We start from the raw sequence: 17,801 nt of genomic DNA, 5'->3' as shown, positions 1-17,801 counted from the left end.
CATATATGACAAACCCACAGCCAACATCATTTTCAATGGTGAAAAATTGAAACAATTTCCACTAAGATGAGGAAGAGGACAAGGTTGCCCACTCTCACCACTATTATTCAATATAGTTTTGGAAGTTTTAGCCACAGCAGTCAGAGAAGAAAAAGAAATAAATGGAATCCAAACTGGAAAACAAGAAGTAAAACTGTCACTGTTTGCATATGACATGATACTATACATAGAGAATCCTAAAGATGCTACCAGAAAACTAGTAGAGCTAATCAATGAATTTGGTAAACAGGATAATAAATTAATGCATAGAAATATCTTGCATTCCTATACACTAATGATGAAAAATCTGAAACAGATATTAAGGAAACACTCTCATTTACCATGGCAACAAAAAGAATAAAATACCTAGGGATAAACCTACCTAAGGAGACAAAAGACCTGTATGCAGAAAACTGTAAGACACTGATGAAAGTAATTAAAGATGATACAAACAGATGGAGAGATATATCATGTTCTGGGATTGGAAGAATGAACAGTGAGAAAATGACTATAATACCCAAAGCAATCTACAGATCCAATGTAATCCCTATCAAAATACCAATGGCATTTGTCACAGAACTAGAACAAAAAAATTCACAATTTGTATGGATACACAAAAGACCCCGAATAGCCAAAGCAATCTTGAGAACGAAAAATGGAGCTGGAGGAATCAGGCTCCCTGACTTCAGACTATACTACAAAGCTACAGTAATCAAGGCAATATGGTGCCAGCAGAAAAACAGAAATATAGATCAATGCAACAGGATAGAAAGCCCAGAGATAAACTCACACACATATGGTCACCTTATCTTTGATAAAGGAGGCAAGAATATACAATGGAAAAAGACAGACACTTCAATAAGTGGTGCTGGGAAAACTGGACAGCTATATGTAAAAGAATGAAATTGGAACACTCCCTAACACCATACACAAAAATAAACTCAAAATGGACTAAAGACCTAAATGTAAGGCCAGACACTATCAATCTCTTAGAGGAAATCATAGGCAGAACACTCTGTGACATAAATCACAGCAAGATCCTTTTTGACCCACCTCCTAGAGAAAGGGAAATAAAAATAAATAAATGGGACCTAACGAAACTTCAAAGCTTTTGCATAGCAAAGGAAACCATAAACAAGACGAAAAGACAGGCCTCAGAATGGGAGAAAATATTTGTAAGTGAAGCAATTGACAAAGGATTAATCTCCAAAATATACAAGCAGCTCATGCAGCTCAATATCAAAAAAACAAACAACCTAATCCAAAAATGGGCATAAGCCTTAAACAGACATTTCTCCAAAGAAGATATATAGATTTGCCAACAAACACATGAAAGGATGCTCAACATCACTAATCATTAGAGAAATGCAAGTCAAAACAACAATGAGGTATCACCTCACACTGGTCAGAATGGCCATCATCAAAAACTCTAGAAACAATAAATGCTGGAGAGGGTGTGGAGAAAAGGGAACTCACTTGCACTGTGAGTAGGAATGTAAATTGATAGAGCCACATGGATAACAGTATGGAGTTTCCTTAAAAAACTAAAATTAGAACTACCATATGACCCAGAAATCTCACTATTGGGCATATACCCTGAGAAAAGCATAACTCAAAAAGAGTCATGGACCGGCCTCCTCCCGAAGGCGCCGCCCGCCCCGCGCGCCCCGGGGCCCCCGGGACCAGCCTCGGGCGGCTCCCCGAGCCGGACTACCCCTAAAGTGGAAAGGCGGCGGCCGGACGCGCGTGTGCGAGCCCGCAGCGGCGACCGGAAAGAGCGGACGGGTCGCGAGGAGGCGAGCCAGGCCGCGGAGGAAGAGGAGGGCCGCGGCGAGCCGAGCTGTCACGACCGGCGGGGGGACGCGCAGCCTTACCAGGCACTTAAGTATTCATCGAAGAGTCACCCCAGTAGCGGTGATCACAGACATGAAAAAATGCGAGACGCCGCAGATCCTTCACCACCAAATAAAATGTTGCGGAGATCTGATAGTCCTGAAAACAAATATAGTGACAGCACAGGTCACAGTAAGGCCAAAAATGTGCATATTCACAGAGTTAGAGAGAGGGATGGTGGGACCAGTTACTCTCCCCAAGAAAATTCACACAACCACAGTGCTCTTCATAGTTCAAATTCACATTCTTCTAATCCAAGCAGTAATCCAAGCAAAACTTCAGATGCACCTTATGATTCTGCCGATGACTGGTCTGAGCATATTAGCTCCTCTGGGAAAAAATACTACTACAATTGTCGAACAGAAGTTTCACAGTGGGAGAAACCAAAAGAGTGGCTTGAAAGAGAACAGAGACAAAAAGAAGCAAACAAGATGGCAGTTAATAGCTTCCCAAAAGATAGGGATTACAGAAGAGAGGTGATGCAAGCAACAGCCACTAGTGGGTTTGCCAGTGGAATGGAAGACAAGCATTCCAGTGATGCCAGTAGTTTGCTCCCACAGAATATTTTGTCTCAGACAAGCAGACACAATGACAGAGACTACAGACTGCCAAGAGCAGAGACTCACAGTAGTTCTACGCCAGTACAGCACCCCATCAAACCAGTGGTTCATCCAACTGCTGCCCCAAGCACTGTTCCTTCTAGTCCATTTACGCTACAGTCTGATCACCAGCCAAAGAAATCATTTGATGCTAATGGAGCATCTACTTTATCAAAACTGCCTACACCCACATCTTCTGTCCCTGCACAGAAAACAGAGAGAAAAGAATCTACATCAGGAGACAAATCGGTGTCACACTCTTGCACAACTCCTTCCACGTCTTCTGCCTCTGGACTGAACCCCACGCCTGCCCCTCCAGCCTCTGCTTCAGCAATGCCTGTCTCTCCTGTCCCACAGTCACCAATACCTCCATTACTGCAGGACCCAAATCTGCTCAGACAGTTGCTTCCTGCTTTGCAAGCCACGCTGCAACTCAATAATTCTAATGTGGACATATCCAAGATAAATGAAGTTCTTACAGCAGCTGTGACCCAAGCCTCATTGCAGTCTATCATTCATAAGTTTCTCACTGCTGGACCATCTGCTTTCAACATGACTTCTCTGATCTCTCAAGCTGCTCAGCTCTCTACACAAGCCCAGCCGTCTAATCAGTCTCCGATGTCTTTGACGTCTGACGCGTCATCCCCGAGATCCTATGTGTCTCCGAGAATAAGCACACCTCAGACTAACGCAGTCCCTGTCAAGCCTTTGGCTAGTACTCCTCCTGTTTCATCACAGCCAAAGGTTAGTACTCCGGTAGTTAAGCAAGGACCAGTTTCACAATCAGCCACACAGCAGCCTGTAACTGCTGACAAGCAGCAGGGTCATGAACCTGCCTCTCCTCGAAGTCTTCAGCGCTCAAATAGCCAGAGAAGTCCATCACCTGGTCCAAATCATACTTCTAGTAGTAATGCATCAAATGCAACAGTTGTACCACAGAATTCATCTGCCCGTCCTACGTGTTCATTAACACCTACGCTAACAGCACACTTCAATGAAAATCTCATCAAACATGTTCAAGGATGGCCTGCAGATCATGCAGAGAAGCAGGCATCGAGATTGCGAGAGGAAGCCCATAACATGGGAAGCGTTCATATGTCGGAAATTTGTACTGAATTAAAAAATTTAAGATCTTTAGTCCGAGTATGTGAAATTCAAGCAACTTTGCGAGAGCAAAGGATACTATTTTTGAGACAACAAATTAAGGAACTCGAAAAGCTAAAGAATCAGAATTCCTTCATGGTGTGAAGATGTGAATAATTGCACATGGTGTTGAGAACAGAACTGTAAATCTGTTGCCCAGTCTTAACATTTTTGAGCTGCATTTAAGTAGACTTTGGACCGTTAAGCTGGGCAAAGGAAATGACAAGGGGTGGGGGTCTGTGAGATTCAATTCAGGGGAAAGATACAAGATTGATTTGTAAAACCCTTGAAATGTAGATTTCTTGTAGATGTATTCTTCACGTTGTAAATATGTTTTGTAGAGTGAAGCCATGGGAAGCCATGTGTAACAGAGCTTAGACATCCAAAACTAATCAATGCTGAGGTGGCTAAATACCTAGCCTTTTACATGTAAACCTGTCTGCAAAATTAGCTTTTTTAAAGAAAAATTTGGGGGGTTAATTTATCATTCAGAAATCTTGCATTTTCAAAAGATTCAGTGCAAGCGCCAGGCGATCTGTGTCTAAGGATACAATTTTGAACCATATGGGCAGAGTACAAAATACCATGAAACAACTGTTTCCACACTTGCACCTGATCAAGAGCAGTGCTTCTCCATTTGTTTTGCAGAGAAATGTTTTCATTTCCCGTGTGCTCCATTTCCCTCTGAAATCCTTGATCTGTTTTTATCCATTTTTTAAGGCTCCTCTTTTTCTCCTTTCTTAAGGCACTGTTGCTATGGCACTTTTCTATAACCTTTTCATTCCTGTGTACAGTAGCTTAAAATTGCAGTGATTGAGCATAACCCACTTGTTTGTGTAAATTATTGAAATCCATTTGCACCCTGTAAGAATGGACTTAAAAGTACTGCTGGGCATGTGTGCTGAAAGTACATTGATGGCTCAAATATAAGGAAATGGCCCAATGAACATGGTTGTGGGGGAAGAGGAAACAGCTAGTCAGATGTGAATTGTATCTGTTATAATAAACATGTTAAAACAAACACAAATTGTTACTTTTCTTTACCTTCGGTCAATGCATATTAGGATTTGAACTACGTGGGGATTCTTTGTCAGAACTATTCTTGTTGAACATTTACACTTAACTGAAGTAATTCCTTAAGGGAGGTTTTGTTTAAAGCAATTAACAGGAAATTGTGTACATGAATACTTAATGAAATATGAAATTCAACAAGAATGATTAAGTCACTTCCCAAGTGGTTGTCATTTGTTAAACCCTGGTTTACCTGTCTTGCTGTTAATGACATTTCATTTTGAAGGATGTTTGTGTTGTAGCTAACTGTTCAAGTCTGGTGCTGACTGCTGTTCTTAGCCATCACAAAACGCTAAATTTGTGTAATTGGAGCTTCCTGCTGTTACTGGAAATGGTGGGAAGGCTCAGCTTTGTATATTGTTTCCTAAAGTATATTAAAATAAAAAAAGAAACTATTGCTACTATAAAATTACCTTGGCTTTTTTTTTTCTTTGCTAAAATATTGGTCACATGGCCTTAGCATGACACTGCCAGTATTAAATCAGATCACAAGGGTTTCTTTATGCTGAAAATCCTCCTAATTTCAAAATCTTAACTTACCCAATTTAGAGACTTTTTTTTTCCTCTTGAGGCAGATGTATTCATGTGCTTTCAGAACTGCCAGCACCAAGGGCTTATTTTGTGATGTTAGCCATTGTTACTACATTCTGGGATGCTAAAATTCCAAATTGCTCTTGTGCTTTAAGCGTATTTAAAGCATAGAAGATAATGCTCAGATTTTTCAGTAAGTTTCAAAAAGGTAAACTCTAAGCAATAGTATGGATGATACTTTCTAAAATACAAAAATGTTCCAGTGTAATTAAGAATTAAAGTCATACTGGAAACTGATTTTTTTTTTTATTGTAACTTGAGGATACTTTTAAAATGTAAGAAAAAACAAATGTTATAAATTATATCGCCATGAAATGTTATAATACCTGTGAGATTGTTGATATTTGCTGGACTTGATTGGTGCATGTAAATGAAACTCGGGAGAACTATGTTAAGTTAGAACCCTTACTGATGTAGTCCTGCATCTTTTCTGGAGAGATGATGTAATAGGTTTTTCCCAGTCAGATGGCAACTTGTGATTTAAGCTGACTTTGAACTTGATTTACCAATTGTTTATTGACCTATGTCACCTTATTGTTTTGACTTTTAAAAATGTTTATATCCCTAAAGGAACTGCTCACATACACATATGTGATGCCTAATTTGAAATTTCCCCGGTGAATTTTTAAACAGAATTAAAAATTTTGTGGAAATAAAAAAAAAAAAAAAAAAAAAAGAGTCATGTACCCAACGTTCATTGCAGCACTATTTACAATAGCCAGGACATGGAAGCAACCTAAGTGTCCATTGACAAATGAATGGATTAAGAAGATGTGGCAAATATGTACGATGGATTATTACTCAGCTATAAAATGAAATGAAATTGAGTTATTTGTAGTGAGATGAATGGACCTAGAGTCTGTCATACAGAGTGAAGAGAAAAACAAATACCGTATGCTAACAATGTATATATGGAGTCTGAAAAAAATCTTAAAAAAAGAATGGTTCTAAATAACCTAGGGGCATGACAGAAATAAAGACACAGATGTAGAGAATGGACTTGAGGAGACAGGGAGGGGAAGGGTAAGTTGGGATGAAATGAGAAAGTGGCATTGACATATATACACTACCAAATGTAAAATAGCTAGTGGGAAGCAGCTGCATAGCACAGGGAGATCATCTAGGTGCTTTGTGACCACTTAGAGAGGTGGGATATGGAGGGTGAGAGGGAGACACAAGAGTGAGAGGATATGCGGATACATTTATACATACAGCTGATTCACTTTGTTATACAGCAGAAACTAACACAATATTGTAAAGCAATTATACTGCAATAAAGACGTTTAAAACAAAAAAAAAGTCTACAAATAACAAATGCTGGAGAGGACGTGGAGAAAAGGGAGCCCTGTGCACTTTTTTGGGAATATAAATCAGTTTAGCTTTATGAAAACATTATGAAGTTTTCTCAAAAAACAAAAATAGAACTACCATATTATCCAGCAGTTTCACTCCTGGTAGATATCTGGAAAAAAGAAAACACGAATTCAAAAAGATACTTGCACCCCAATGTTCATAGCAGCAATATTTACAATAGTGAAGACATGGAAGCAAGCCAAGTGCCCATGAACAGATGAGTAAAGAAGATGTGAAATATATATATATAATGTAGTATTACTCATCCATAAAAAGAATGAAATTCTGCCATTTGCAGCAACATGGGTTGGCCTAGAGAATATTATGCAAAACAGAAACAGAGTCACAGATGTATAAAACAAACTTATGGTTACAAAAAGGGAGAAGGAAACAGGGAGGGACAAATTAGGGATATGGGATTAACAGATACAAACTACTATGTATAAAATATATAAGCAACAAGGATACATTGTACAGTACAGGGAATTATACCCATTATCTTGTCCTAAGCTATAATGGAATATAATCTGCAAAAATACAGTATTACTGTGCTGTACACTTGAAACTAACATAATATTGTAAATCAATTATACCTCAATTAAAAATAAATAAATCTAAAAAAATTTTAAAGGAAAGATCAAGTAAATAAATGGTGTTGGGAAAACTGGACAGACCCATGCAAAAGAATGTAACTAGACCACTATCTTACACCATACACAAAAATAACTAAAAATGGATTAAAGAATTGAATGTAAATCTGAATCCATAAATCTAAAAGATGTAAACTTAGGTGTTAAGCTCCTTGAGCTCAGTCTTGGCAATGATTTTTTGGATCTGACTCCAAAAGAAAATACAACAAAGGCAAAAATAAGTAAATAGGACTACATAAAACTAAAAACTTCACAGCTAAGCAAATTATTAACAAAATGAAAAGGCAACATACTAAATGGGACAAAATAATTACAAATCATATATTTGATACAGGGTTAATATTCAAAATATATAAAGAACTCATACAACTATTTAGACAAAGAACAATCTCAAGGAAAAATGCACAGATTTTAATAGACATTTTTCCAAAGAAATCATACAGATGGCCCACAGGTACATGAATAGATGCTCAACATAACTAATCATCAGGGAAATGCAAATCAAAACTATACTGAAATACCATCTCAAACCTGTTAAAATGGCTATTATCCAAAAGACAAGAAGTATAATAATAAGTATGGATGAGGTTATGGAGAAAAGGGAACACTTGTGCACTCTCGGTGAGAATGTAAATTAGTGCAGCCACTATGGAAAACAGCATAGAGGTTCCTCAAAAAATAAAAGTTAAACTACCATATAATAAGGCAATTTCACTTCTGGGTATATATCTGAAGAAAACAAAAACGCTAACTTGAAAAGATATATGCACCAACATGTTCAATGCAGCATTATTTTAGAAAGTCAAGATATGGAGGTAAATGGATAAAGAATATATAGATGAATGGATGAATGGATAAAGAATATATATACACACAATAGAATATTATCAGTCATAAAAAGAATGAAATCTTGCCATTTGCAACAACATGGATGGACCTTGAGAGCATTAGGCTAAGTGAAATAAATGAGACAGAGAAAGACAAATACCTTATGATATCATTTATATGTAGAAATTAAAATAAAAAAGATCTTAACAAAAACTAAGCATATAGATACAGACTACAGATTGGTAGTTGCCAGAGGCAGGGGGTGGAGTGTGGGAGAAATTAATAAAGATATAATTTATAGCATGGTGACTACAGTTGATGATACGTATTGTGTATTTGAAAGTTGCTAAACAAGTGGATCTTAGAAGTCTTCATCACAAGAAAAAAATTTACAACTATGAACAGTGATGGATGTTAACTAGACTTATTGTGGTGATCACTTCACAATATATACAAATATCGAATCACGTTGTACATCTGAAAATGTTATATGTCAATTATACCTCAATCTATAAAAAAGAGACAATTTCACTCATTCTTCGGTCCCTTGATAGCTTTAAGAGGAAGTATCAATTTCCCTATGTCTGCAATGACTCTGTGTGGTAGCGCAGATAGTGTCCAGGAGAAAGAAGCTGGGAAAGTTATTAGACCTAGGCGGTAAGTTCCACAGTTTGTTCAGACCTCACAGGACATTGTCCTGTCACTCTAATGAAGGTTAATATTCAGAGATTGCCTAATTTCTAAGATCAAAAGGCAAAAGAGAGGGAAAGGGCATATCCATAATTGTTTACATTAGAAGTTAAAAAGAGAAATTACTCTTAAGTAAAGTGATTTTTCATATCTTCATTTTGACTGAATTCAAATAGATCTTTGGGCCAACTTAGCCATCACAGTTATGATTGCCACTGCCCCTTACCCCACCCATCTTGTCTGAAACCCTTGAAAAGAAAATAACATAGGTTGAGTTCAATGAGTAATTTCAATTAGTCTTTCATTCCTAAAGAGAACTGAGGTATAAAGATGTACACCAAACTGCATATGAAGTGTACAGTACAGATGATATTTGACATATGCATAAACACAAAAAACTATTACCAAAAATAGAGATCGTAAAGCTATACATCACCCCCAAAATCTTCCAGGCAATCCTTCCTTGGCAATGCTTCTCTTCTATTCCTCCCTACAAAACTAGGCAATCATTGACTAATTTTCTATCAATATAGATTTGTTTGCATTTTCTGGCATTCTATATAAATAAAATCATGATTACATACTCTTGCTTATCTGGCTTCTTTCACTCACTGATTATTTTGAGATTCATCCTGTTGCAGGCTGTATCATCAGTCCATTCATATTTACTGGTCAGTAGTACATTGCATTATTACATATTATGGACATATTACATATTATGGATATACCATAATTTTCACATTCACCAGTTGATGGACATTTGGGTTCATTCCAGTTTTTCCTAGTAAAAATAAAATGGCTATGAATATTCATGTACAAGTCTCTGTATAGATATATGCATTTTTTTTTTCTCTTGGGTAAGTACCTAGGAATGGAATGTCTGGAACAAATTGTGGGCATATGTTAATCTTCTTAGGAAACTACCAAGATAACATTCAAAGTGACCCTACTGTACCATTTTTTTTTTTTTTTTTTTTGCGGTACGCGGGCCTCTCACTGTTGTGGCCTCTCCCGTTGCGGAGTACAGGCTCCGGACGTGCAGGCTCAGTGGGCATGGCTCACGGGCCCAGCCGCTCCGCGGCATGTGGGATCTTCCCGGACCGGGGCACAAACCCGTGTCCCCTGCATTGGCAGGCGGATTTTCAACCACTGCGCCACCAGGGAAGCCCCCATTTTTAAATTTATCAATTTAAAACTATGCCAATTTAAAAATTAACATGAGCAATATATGAGAATTCCAGCTTCTGTGTAACTTTTTCAGCAGTCAATATAGTCATTCTTTTTAATCCCTGCTATTGAAATAGGTATGTGGTAATATGTCACTGAGCTTTTGGGTTGCATTTCCCGAAAAATTAATGTTTACATGCATCTTTTCACAGTCTTATTTCCTATCTGTATATCTGCTTTAATGAATTATCTTTTCTAATCTTTTGTCCATATTTTTAAAAATTGGGTTATTTTCTTAATATTATAAGAATACAAGTCCTTTATCAGATATAAATTTTGAAAAAATTTTATTAGGCTGTGGCTTTTCATTCATGTAATAGTGTCTTTTGAAGAGCAGAGGCTTTATAATTTTGACAAAGTCCAATTTCTAAATTATTTTATGTATTATTCTTTAGGTATTATATCTAAGACATGTTTGCCTTACATTAGGAAAAAAAATTGTTTTCTGCTAGAAATTTTTTAGTTTTAGTTTTTACATTGAGATCTATGATCTATTTTGAATTCATTTTTAAATATAGTGCAAGGTAGGGACTAAAGTTTAAAAAGATAGTTGTCCACATATGTGCAGGCTTATTTCTGGACTCAATTCTATTTCATGTTCTACTTGTTTATCTTTACACAAATACCACACTGTCTTGATTACTATAGCTTTACAAGCAGCCTCAAAATCAGGTCATGTTAATTCTCTAACTTTACTTTTCATTTCATTTTTCATTTCAAAGTAGTTTTGACCAATCTAGGTCCTTTGCATTTCTATACAAATTTTACTATGAACTTGTCAATTTTTATGAACAGGCCACCTGGGCTTTTGATTGGATGAAAGTATGTAATACAGTCATTGGATGGGACTGAATGTATGTATTATATACATATAATAATATATAATTTGGGAGATTTGAAATATTGAGTCTTCTGACCAAAAAACATGGTATATCTCAATATTTATATCTTCTTTAATTACTCTTAGCAATTTTTTCTGTAGTTTTCAGTAGAAATATCTTACATATTTACATAATATACTTACATAAGTATCTGATAGTTTTTAGTGCTATTGTAAATTGTAATTTTTAAATTACAACTACTAGTATATAGGGAGACATTTGCTATTACCCTTCAACCTTGATTAACTTGCTAATAGTAGGGACTTTATTTACTTAGTAGTTAAGAATAACTTGTAGCTTATTAGTTCTTAGTTTCTTTTTTGTAGATTCCATCAGAATCTACAAAAGCCCAAGTGAGGTATAGTCCTACTGAAAAACAATCTACCTGCCCTGCAGCAAACAGAAGGCTTCATCATGGACTTACCAGAGTCTGTTGAAACTTCCCTCTCATCAAGTGGATGGATTAAGGACACATTCCCCAAACCAAAAAGTGCTTGTGCCCAAGTAATTGCACTGCAAAAGTGGCACACATACCTGCAACAACATAGCGTGTACAATTCAAGCCTGCTGTCTGAAGAATTACATGCTCTCCATGGGCCAGTGTCTTATGTAGATCCGGACGTGGCTCCTTAGACATCACCCATCGCTCGCCCTCTCAGCCAAGTCAGAGAGGGAACCAGGACCCCATGCCTTCCTCTGGAGACATGGTTCACCAATGGCAGCAGTTGAGGCAATACCCTCACTAGACATGCTTCAACAGTTTTCCTGGATTCTGACATCACTTGGTTTGAAGAAGGTACTAAGCACAGCAATCATGGATGAACTGAGGGTGGTAAGGATTGTGAACACTCATAAGTCTATACCCCTCTACATAGCCACAGACAGCTGGGCTGTACAGGAGGGACTGACCATGGATGCCACAATGGCATCAGAAAACCTTGACTATCTTGAGATGGCCCCTGTGGTGAACTGATACAGACAAACTGGGATGTGTGCACACAACCTGGTGCCACCATCATGATATGGTATGTCTCGGCACATTCTCTAACTACACTGCCTGAGAATCACGAATCAGATGCCTTAGCCATGGTGACAGCTGTTCTGGAAGGGTCACAGACTCTCAGATGTGGCAGTGGCTTCATGGGAAGTCAGGACATCGAGGCCTCAGTACCACTTGGGAAGCCAAAAGCTTACAACTGCCTTTAAAATACAGTGACCTACAGGCAGTAGATAGGAACTTCCATCATTGTACCTGCAGTGACAACACCTGAGACACACCTTTGGTCATATCGGATGAGCTACTAGGCCAGTGACCAGGTGGCAAGTGGACGATATTAGCCCCTGCCCTTAACAGAAGGACACAAGAATGCATTGACCTGTGTGGACCCAACAATTGGGCTGACACAGACTTTTGCCAGTAAAAGGGAAAATCAAGTAACCACTATTAGGGGTTTGACCAAGTTGGAAAGTATTACAGTAGAAAGTATTACCCACTTGCATTGAAAGCAACCAAGGGACCCATTTCACTGGACATGACATACTAGAACGGGCTAAAGCCTGTGAGATTTTATGAACATTTCACCTGTCGTATAACCCCACAGCTGTAGGGTTGGTATTAAGAATGAATGGGTTACTGAAAGAGACATTGAAGTTTTCTCCAGACGGGTCTTTAAGGGGATGATCTCCAAGACTATTAGAGGCCATCTGGCTGTTAAACACTGAGCCCACCACAGGCCACACGTCTGCTTGTGAGAGACCGACTACACCTGCTCTGCAAGCTACGGTAAAAGTCTTAGGAGGACTGAGACTCATCCAGTGGGATGCAGGTCTTAAAAGAGTGCCACAGGGGCTTCCCTGGTGGCACAGTGTTTAAGGGTACGCCTGCCAATGCAGGGGACGCGGGTTCGTGCCCCGGTCCGGGAAGATCCCACATGCCGCGGAGCGGCTGGGCCCGTGAGCCATGCCCACTGAGCCTGCACGTCCGGAGCCTGTACTCTGCAACGCGAGAGGCCACAGCAGTGAGAGGCCACAACAGTGAGAGGCCCGTGTACCGCAAAAAAACAAAACAAAACAAAACAGAGTGCCACAGGACCTCCCACTTGGGGAGACTATCTTAGGTTGGAGACTTAAATGATATCCTCCTTCCAAGTGTCTTAGCATCCTTATACCTTGGAGGGAAGGGCTAGCCTGCAGCATACTATCAATATTTCCTCAACCTTTCTAAGTGAAGGCCCAGCCATAACCAAGGTGATCTCTCCCACAGAAACCAGATGGGGGACTAAAGTAGGGCTCCCCTTACGGCTCCTACTTAAGTTCCCACATATATCTCCCAGCAAACTTCTGAAATAAAGGGACAAAATGTCTGGTATTTTCCTCCAGGAAAAGTGTCAAAACCTGGGGTGATCCTGGCACATGGAGACTGGACTGCTACCTAACCCTAATCACGTAGAGACATTTCTTTTGCATACACCTTCACTTGTTGGTTGACCTCCTTTCCTGGCAAATGGGGAACTGCCCTGTTAGGCATTATTCTTTATCTAGCAGGGATCCTTTGTACTTGGTGTTGTGTATATTGTTGTTGAGGTATAGGCATGCAGGCTACCTCCTGACATCTGGCCCTAGGGTATTTTCAGAAGAATAGTGGATAAGATTGTGCAGGTCATATAGATGTTAGGTATGAAATATGTGGCTGAGCCACACTGACTCCATTTTGTCAGCTCCATCTTAGGCCCGCAGTCCCACCCCCTTCCTTTTCCATGTGGCTGAGTTTTAGCCTAACTCACAAGGAACGTGCCTAAGTCAGATGAGTTCCCTATAAACTTTTACCCGTGCCTCATCTGATATGAAAACTAGAAGAATGCCTTTTACTGATGCAGATGGTTAATGGTCATGAGACAACCCCCCCACCCAGGGGGAGGAAAAACCGCTGGTTCCAGTTTGTGTGGACATGTTTCTCACTTGGTAGTCAGATTCTATTAAATTTCCCTGTATCCCTTTCGGTGGTACACAGTGCAGCTGCAAATGCCTCTGGATTTTCCGTCCACCCCATCCTTTCTACCTGTAAGTTACCTACAGTAAACTTCATAATTGCACTGTATGGAACTGCCTACTGCGTTTTTTGGTCTCAAAGTTCCTTCTCAGCTCAGAGGATATTATTCAATATCTCCACCTCCCAACACAACACCCATTGTATGTGTGCAATAACATATGGCCACATGTTCTTGCTTCGTTAGTAACTCTTGCTTCTCTATAATCTTTCCATAGTTTACTATTAAGCAACTATCTGGGCGTCACCATCTGCTCCTACATATATCGCATTATGTCATCCGCCTATAGTCTACATGTCTAAACTTAACTTTCTAATTATAACATGGCCATTCTTTTTAAATCTTACTAGTACCACAAAATTTATCAGTGCTTTTTGGAAACTGTATACCAGCAGTTGGTTTTTGATATCCCATCTTGCTCTCAAGCCTGACTTATTTCTTCTCTCATCATAGATTTCTTAGTTACCATGGCTGGTCATTCTTTGTATCTCCTGACATTATCTGGGTTAATATAAATAACCTCTGCGTTAACTGGTTCATGAGATGCAGACAAACTTTCTTTCAGTCCATTCGTTACTCAGTCTTAACTCCTATAATTAAGAGGTAAGAAGAGTGTGGCATAGCTCTCATAATGAGATATTAAGACAAATAAAATCCCGAAGTCCTGAGGAGCAAAGAAAAGGGCAATGATTCATTCATACTTCAATAAACACTAAAAACCAAAAATGTGGACTGTGAACTGAATCAGCTTGAGGCTCTTTTCTGGGTGTTATTCTGGGTGTTATCACTTTTAACCAATCTGCATTTATATTGTTCCTAACATGAAAATCAAAAACATATAAAAAGGATTCTGGGGCCTCCCTGGTGGCGCGGTGGTTGAGAGTCCGCCTGCCGATGCAGGGGATACGGGTTCGTGCCCCGGTCCGGGAGGATCCCACATGCCGCGGAGCGGCTGGGCCCGTGAGCCATGGCCGCTGAGCTTGCGCGTCCGGCAACGGGAAAGGCCACGACAGTGAGAGGCCCACATATGGCAAAAAAAAAAAAAAAAAAGGATTCTGATATTATTTTATATACAATTGACAGACTAATAATTCATAAAAGACATTTTTACTAAGTAGCATGTATGATGCTTGTTACAGATGCTTTTAAGTTTAGGGACACTACCTCAACCAGGTGATCAGGATTAGCCTTTTCAGTGATCATTCATGTTGATAGCATATACTTTTAATATGATGAGAATGACATTTTATCTCTGTGGTCTTCCAACAAAAAACTTGTAACAGCAATGCAAACATAGAGCTATCAGAAAGCCCAAACTGAGGGATATCCTACAAAATACTTGACAAGTACTCCTCAAAACTGTCAAGGTAACAAAAACATGGAAGGTCTAAGAAACTGTCATAAACTGGTGGAAGCTAAAGAGACATGACAATTAAATGTAATGTGGTAACCTGAATGGGATCTTGGAATACAAAAACATTAGGGGAAAAACCAGTGAAATCTGAAAAATTAGTGTTTAGTTAATAATGTATCAATGTTACTAGGTTATGACAAATGTACCAGAGTAATATAAAATGTTAATAATGGGAATTGGGTGAGCAGTATATAGGAACTATCCCTGTAACTTTTCTTTATATCTAGAACTATTTGAAGTTAATTTTAAATTTCTTAAAAAATGCTCCAGGTTAATTTTTTTTGTCTATAATTTTCTGAAAAATCAAGCATGTAGAAAGATATGCTTTTTGACTATTATTTCCCTTTTTGGCATTGTGAAATAAGCTAAAGTTGCATCAAGGTGTCAGAGACTGAGGAGGGGCAAACATATTCTCTTAGTGGCTAGACCTCTCCTGCCACCACGAGTGCTGATCCAGTCTCTTGTGTGCTAGCCCTGGTGGTATGATACAGCACTCATCCAACGGTGGACTCTTGATCCTGGATCTTTTCTTTGACAATGATGCCACTAAGTTAAGTGATAGCAACGCAGTGTCAAAGAAATGTCTATTATCCAATTAATGCTAAAGATATACCATCATTTTCCCTCACAAAGTATTAACATATATGGAATAGAAAATTCAGGGAATCAACTTATTGTCCTCATGCTCAATCACCAGATAATATTTGCAGAAAGCAACATGCCCATGGTAGAAATTCTTAGTGGTTCAGGTTTTAAAATGAGGATTTCATTTACTTTCTTTTCTGTGCTGACCAAACCATGCAGCTTGAAATGACAGCAGATTGATCAAATATTTTCTTGGCCAAGACTATAGTACATATAATATATTGTTTCCCCAAAAGTGAGTCTGCTTTTCAATACCAGTTCAGTGCATCTGACATGGAAGTAGTCCCTATTTTCATTCCAATTCCAAATATAACAATGGTTTGCAATGCTGCAGTGTGAGCAAGCATCTTGAGCTTGGGAAAAGACCCTAGACAGGATGCTCAGGCTACATGCATATAAGAGGACTTGCTTTATAATTACAAAATGAACCACAAGAGTGGCATAAAATGTAGGCCCCCAAACCTTTTAAGAATCAACACCCACCCCTCCCCCTAAACACACAAGAATGCTTGAGAAATCTGATGGATGTCCCAGAAAAACAAGTCCAGACTAATATGCAGACATAGCAGGTAGGCTATATTAGATACATATATATGGCATCAAGCTGTTAGAGCAAAGCCAACAGAAGGACATAGACTGTCACTCAAAAAAAGGAAAGGGACAGGTCCAGAGCAGGTTTGGCTACTGCCTTCTACTAGAACTCACCAGCAATAATGAATCCTCTGTTACACAGACTCACACAGATGTACCACATAGCTCGGAGACTAGTCAAATATTTATTGGTGTTGTCCACAGAATTCAAGTTATCCCTCCATCTCAAAAATTTCACATTCCATAATGAGTTTGTGTACAGGTAAATATATTGTTACATAGCTTTTATAAAACTTGAAAACATATAAAACTTGAAAACATATAAAACACAAATTTTGGTACAAAATTTGGTACACCAGTTCTGAGAATTTTATTTTCAATTCTGAAACTCATACATTCCCTCAGAAAAAATTTATCTGAAGCAAACTCAGTAATTGTTAAAAAATGTCATTTATCAAAATATAAGATTTTAGTCTAATCTTAACTACTTGATGTTTAAAGAAGTTTACTCTGCAGAAAAGACTTTTGTGTTTTTCCCTGAGATTTCTGATTTTTATTGAAACCTTCTGATCATTCAGGATATTGACAGAAGTTTTCTTCCCCATGAAAAATCTCTGATACAAACCTATAGGTTAAATTCTTAAAGGTCTTCTGACATTTATTATATTCATTGGTTTCATCCAACTCAACAGTTGTCTAAGCTATATGCATTTAACCAACAGGCCAAAATCTTTAAGAACTCAACAGAATAAAAACTTAATTCTGGCTTTACAAAACAACAAAAAAATCCCAAAAAAACAATGGGTGAAGATTTGTCAGTGGAGAACTGTTTCACTCAGTTATTGACTCTAGCTTCTTTCACCTTGTGCTCTGCCATATTTAATACACAGCACACAAGTCTGCCATGGAAATCTCTCAATTCCAGTGTAACACAGGACAGGAAGAATGTAAGGTGACTTATTTAGGCCATTTATTACTTAAATGTAATAGCATAATACTCCATGACCAGCCCCACCCAGACAAAGGAAAGATTGGGAAACTAAGACAAGCTATGTGCTCAGTGGAAAAGGAAAATAATTTTCCAGTCTATGTGACATGAGCTTTTCTACTGTGTGTTATCTAATAAGGTGTAACTTCCC

At 38.5% G+C, this 17,801-nt stretch overlaps 1 pseudogene; it reads left to right on the top strand.

The window, feature by feature from the left end:
* Positions 1–1,886: 1,886 nt before the first annotated feature.
* On the top strand, positions 1,887–3,779 carry LOC103083542 (WW domain-containing adapter protein with coiled-coil pseudogene; annotated as a pseudogene).
* The last annotated feature ends 14,022 nt before the right edge of the window (positions 3,780–17,801 follow it).

The sequence above is a fragment of the Lipotes vexillifer genome, unplaced genomic scaffold (genome assembly GCF_000442215.2).
Source record: "Lipotes vexillifer unplaced genomic scaffold, Lipotes_vexillifer_v1.1 scaffold1652, whole genome shotgun sequence".
In the NCBI taxonomy this organism is placed as follows: domain Eukaryota; kingdom Metazoa; phylum Chordata; class Mammalia; order Artiodactyla; family Lipotidae; genus Lipotes; species Lipotes vexillifer.
This window is presented reverse-complemented; position numbering and strand designations above follow the sequence as displayed.